Raw genomic sequence first — 6224 nt, forward strand, 5'->3', positions numbered from 1 at the left:
GTACTACAAGAGGTGCTGACCTTTGGTGGAAAAAGTCGATATTCTCGATTTAGACGGACATCTAGGAAAAATAACGGCCTTTTTTCTAGTTTAGGTCGTAGAACTAAGAAGAGAAACTCGGTAGTATCAACCCATTGTGGTGCATTACTCGTACACATAATTAATCTGTAATGGATAGTATATAATTTATGACAATATATAGAGCATAACACGGTATGTGGTATGTCATAATGGAATGGATATCCAGCTGATTAGAAGCGAGGGAGAGGCTTTCGTTCTATTCCATGCGGGTAGTGAAGTTTTAAATCAATATGACGTGTCTACAATGGATAGAAATAGCATGAAAAATATATTCCCGTCTGACATTACTTTTCGTCATTAATGCCATTAGTTAATAAATTTTGTAAGTTATTAGAAATTAATGCAATTAACAATTAAAGATATAATAAATTTTTAGCTGTAAAAGACATAATAATCAATAAAGCTGGAAATAAATGACCGAGAAAAATCCATTACAATCTAAACTTATTAATCTAGTAATTTAATTTATGTTTTATAAATAATCCAAAGCGGAATTAATTTTTAATATAAAAATGTTCCGAAGGAATTCCTACCTTACAGTTTAGTTTTAGAAGCGTTCGATTTTTCCACAATGAATAAGAATGAATTCAAAAATCATTAATCTCGTGTTGGAAATTTTCAAGAATTTTTAATAAAGTAATTAAGATTTCATTTAAATTTTATAAAATTTTTAACAGAAATCCCCGAATTATTATTCTTTTTTTAAAAATTATCATTTCCTACAATGTCATTTTCTAGTTACAGGGATAAACAACAAAAATCTCTGTCACTATCATATTATATATTTTGGACATGATCTCAGGATAAATTTCAATATGTAAAATTCAATTTTAATTTTTAAAAATGCACAGTTTAATTTATATATGTGTGCAGAAGTTTACTCCTTTGTTAGGGTTTTTTCCCCCTTCCAATATAGGAATAAGCCCCTATGTTATTGTTGAATTAGAATGAGTTTTTTTTTTGTCTCTTTTTAAATTTAAAATCTTCAGCTCTATACAGAATTCTATCCCCAATATTTTATTCTTACTCTATTGTCTCGCAACTTTATTTTTTTAATAAATGAATCAGATTATCCTGAAAACTACTTAAGAAAAATTCATAAAAATTAGCTATTATAGATAAAAACAGGCTATTTTTAATAATTATGTAAATATCACTGAAGAGAATATTAAAAATAATTTAAAATTGTCTCAGTGAAAACAAGTAAGAAAATGCCAATTATGATCTTTATAATTTCTAAAATTAAATATATTTTCAATATAGGTTAAATATAATTTATTTTACATTATAAACTATAAAAAAGAAGCATTTAAAATATTTAAAAATAAATTTTAGTGTAATAATTTTCTATTTTTAAGACTTGTGACTTGAACTATCAACCAGAAAATCTCATTATATTATTTTTTATTTTTCATTAAGATAAGATCTTTAAATTAATATTTTATAAATAAATAAATTTTTAAAAATGAAATTTTATTATTCAACCTACGCTAAAGATATTTATTTTCTATAATATAAACTTACTTTAGTTTTAAACGAATTTTTCCAATTTTTAACATTTAAAAAAGAAATAAAATAAAATATCTAAAACAACTGGAATTATTTTATTTTTGTTCTTATACAAAATTCTGATCAATATATTATTACTATTTTTTTTTTTTAAACATAAAATTTATAAAAATATACTTTAAAAACAAAATTTATATACAATTCTCTTTATGGAGGTGTAATAATCTCAATTTAACTTTGTGTATTTTAAACATGCGCACTCTAAAACTGTTATATTATTTAAATTTTTATTTAAAAAATTAATCTTAAAAAGTATTCATGAGTTTATTTAAAAGTATAATTTTGTATCCACTTAAAAATTGATGTTATTAACATAAAAAAAACCCTCTTTAAATATATATAAAAATTCTCAACTTTTACAAATTTTACAGATAAACTTGATAAAGAAACAGGAATTAATCAATAAAAACTTTATATTTTTATAGTTAACTTCAGTCACAGTATTCTCTTATATTATAAAAATAGTCATCGACGTGCACAACAGCCCCGTCTTTTTTTCTGTTTTTTTAATCCTCTAAGTATGTATTTTGAATATGCATGGTATAGAATGTGATCCAGGCTGTATTTTCTATGGGCGATTTTAAGAGGAAAAAGAAGAAAAAAAGAAGCTGCGTGAAGAAGAATGTTTTGCTGTTTCTAAGCCGGACAGCAATCTCTAAATCGGCTTCTATTGTTCCACTGAGGAAATACCGTTGGATGACTGTATCTCTCATGTCAGGTTTATTCAAGTCTACTGAGTGCAACGGATTGTTCCACAGAAACAAAGTTCGATACCCAGATGCGTTCTAGCGTTACTCCATCCAGATAAAACGGATAAATATAATATATATATGTACTGTACAGTACTTATATATATATATATATATATATATATCGAATTACAAGAATAACTAGTAAAAAAATTTATTACGCCATTTATAAAAATACTTCACACTTCATAAGATTGATTCATAAAATTAAATAATGTGTAAACGTTTGTTAATGTGTCGGGAATGCAGATATATATATATATATATACATTTTTTTTAACTTTTTTCGTTTCAATAACCTGTAAAGAACTATAAAGTCTTTAAAGGCGTAGGATGCGGTATTTATTAAGTAGGCTGGATGGCGTCAGAACACGAAAAAGTCTCCGGGCATTATCACATATCTGATGTAAAGAGTCACGATGATGTCTGTGTAAATCCACCCTCGTCTAGGTTTGTAATTTTAACCGCATAATGGACGTCACTACCTATCATGTTCCTTAAAACAAAAAAAAAAAAAAAAACAAAAAGTAGGTAGTGAGGAGAAGAGATTGGTTGCAGATGCAGAAAAAGACCATTTTTATGTTAAATATTTCCCTTTTAATGTACTTAATTCTAAACGTTTCTTAGTTGTAAGAATGAATTTACAAGAAAAAGTTATGATGAATTACACTGTTTCTTGTTTCATCAGTAATAAAAATGTGTAAGATTATAAATTATAATCAGGTAAATTGGATAATAAGTCGTAGATTGTGACATCCGGTAATTACTGATAAAGAATAATGTACAAATGTAGATCATGTTACCACAGAGAGTAATAAATAATAATTAGATAGTAAAATGAGTTCAAGAATAAGATTTTTACATAAATTTTCGAGAAAGAAAAACTTATTCGATAATAAGAATTTGTTTATGATCTTTTTTTTTTGTTATTTTTAACTTAAGGTCTATAATCATTACTACATCTGCATTTTATCAATTTAACTCTGTATTTTATTTAGTTTTTCTTCCTTACTTTTACGAAATTTCGATTCGAATCACGACTTTGTACATAGACTAATACCGAAATTGTTTTAACAAATTCAATATTCGGTCTCCAGTTAGCATCTTGATAAACATACAAATGTTATTTTTCGTATGTCATACTTAATGTAATTATAATAATTTTATGAGGTTTCATCAGATAAAATGAAGAAAACCATTCTTCAGTTTGCAGATGCAAGTACAGAATGCTTAGCAAAGGAAGGAAAACATTTTTATTCTTTGAAACGAATAAAAATTGCTGATGATATTTTCTAAATCCAGAAAAAATGTGTTAGTGAAGTGAATAAAATTGACGGAATATACGTGAAATTAATGCTAAATGATATAAATAAATAAATTATAAACGGAAATATACAGTAAAATGACGAAATTTTCTGTTGAAAATGGAAAATATATACCGATAAAATAAACTAACAAAATTAAATAAAACATAGCACTGATGAAACTAACAACGTTTACTGATGAAACAAACAAACATTTACAAATGAAACAGAAAAAAGAAAAGGAAAAAAAAGTTTAAACTAACAACATAAGAGTGCTGATGAAATTAGAGAAATATTTACTGTTAAAATATAGACAAATCTGGCAAAAAGTTACTGATGAAACTAAAGAAAATAAATATTTCTGAAAGAAAATTATCTTTTTCTTTATATTATCTTTCTAGAATGTCATCTAAACATGTCTAGTAGCAATTTTAAGGTGGAAAAGTCCTTGGTTATCATCAGTAAAATAATTATTTTTTTCTGTTATGCTATCATAAAAGAGATAAATAAGAACAAGGTCCTTGGGTGGCCGAGTGGAATATAATAATTGCCAGTCTTTATATGTAAGTTTTTCTCTTGTTTAGCTGTTCTATTCTAGATTGTGTGATCAATGGAACATTACATACTACATAATATACACCAGAGAGCACCTATAAATAAGTGATATCAGACTAAACTGCGTTGTATCATCTTTATTACTACTAAAACTTGGAGAAAGGCGATATGGCATTCAAATCCTATTTTTTATGATCTGCGTATGTGTGACATACAATATAATCTCACAAAATAAAACATACTTTTTATATATTATCGGTATCGATTTTATTAAATTAAGCATAGAAAAAACCATCTTGGAAAAGGAAGGAAATTTTGCAGCTTTCACCTTGAGTGAGAAACTTGATTAAATGGTGCGAAAATGCTATGAATAAATAAATAAATGCTTTTTTTTTCCTATTTTGAATTATTTAAGATGATTTTCTTTCAAGAATAAACTTAAATTCTACAAATAATTTTTATATTTTAAATTAAAATACTGTGAAAACGTTATCAGATAATATATATACATACATATATGTATACAGAGTAAAAAATCTGAGTGTAAAACTCCAGTTCGTGCAAAGTATGTCCTTGCACACTTGAGAATTGGCCATGAACATCTCACCATTTTTGTGCTGAAAGCCAAAGATGTTCCTGTTTGTGAACATCTACGTGCTTTACTTGAATATCGAGTTTAACATTGAACGGGAACAGCTTTTAAAAGAACTGTCTGTCTGCAGGACAACCTGTCACTCTGACTTGTGAGACATCACATGAATGATATTATCCCTTCCTTACCCACAAAAATATAAAACTTTTTAGTTTTTAAAGTATGGCATTTTAGAATATTTTCAGAAATTTACTAAATGCATTTTTCTTCTTTTTGTGATATAAAGAATATAAAATTTTATGAGGCCAGTATTATTTAAAAATGTTCTTTAGCTGTATACAACAGACTAGTTTTGTTTCATTTATAATTTTACTACATAATAGCTTTATTCTAAATTTTATCAACGTTTTAAGGATATTAAAAAACATCAAATCAACTTCTGTATGAAAGAAAAAACATTGTAATCTAATAATATATACATAATTTAACAAATATATCTACAAAGAAACAAAGTTATTTTAAGAATTTGACAAAAGTTATTAAACAATTTTCATTTCTAAATGGATTTTTTTTCAGAAAATATCTTCACTTTGAATAAAGTTAACATTTTAATTTGATGTAAAATAAGATAAGATGGTGTGCAAGCATGCATGACTTTTTTATAAACATTTTTTTAATTGGATAAATTAATCATGTATGCAAAAATAAATTATTTATGATGTAATTCACTTTAATTTTCATTAACATGAGCATGTACTAAATGTTACAAAGTAATGAAAAACAAGTCTCTGAATCCCTTACAATATATTAATGTACTTTTACAAATACATAGTTTGATGTGGAAGTTCGTTACCATATTTTAAATATTGATATATATAACTTATTGTAAATTATTTTGTAACATTTAAAAAGTATATTTTTAAGAACAGCTAAAAAGTCTTTTGTGATACATTTATTATGTCACCATCTATTGAAATAATGGGCTTTTTTTACTTTCATATATATAATTTTTTATTAATTTCAATAAATATAAATTTAGAACACACCTACATAAATTTACATTTAAATTTTTTATTTTTTTAAATATAATATTTCACAGACTTCTGTAATAGGAATATCAGAAATTGGAGGAATGCCTCTGTCACTTCTCTGCTTAGTTCTTGGTGGTAAAGCATATTTATCAGTAATAGTTCTCACAGAACTGAATGAAGGTGTAAGTAAATAATTAATTCCGGGGTAAAGGAATACTGCAAATATGAATATCCCAATGCAAACATAAACTGGAATTGCAATTGCCCAATACTTTTGTGGCCAATAACTTAATCCTACTGCATGTAACCACTTAGTGGGTACATAAGCCCAAACCAAGTATAG

At 25.8% G+C, this 6224-nt stretch overlaps 1 long non-coding RNA gene across 1 annotated transcript in view; it reads left to right on the forward strand.

The window, feature by feature from the left end:
- LOC136985215 (uncharacterized) overlaps window positions 1-6224 on the forward strand; it is a 118576-nt gene that overhangs the window by 40400 nt on the left and 71952 nt on the right. The window lies entirely within an intron of this gene.

Source organism: Centruroides vittatus, unplaced genomic scaffold (genome assembly GCF_030686945.1).
Source record: "Centruroides vittatus isolate TY-2023 unplaced genomic scaffold, ASM3068694v2 contig_955, whole genome shotgun sequence".
NCBI classification, from domain to species: Eukaryota; Metazoa; Arthropoda; class Arachnida; order Scorpiones; family Buthidae; genus Centruroides; species Centruroides vittatus.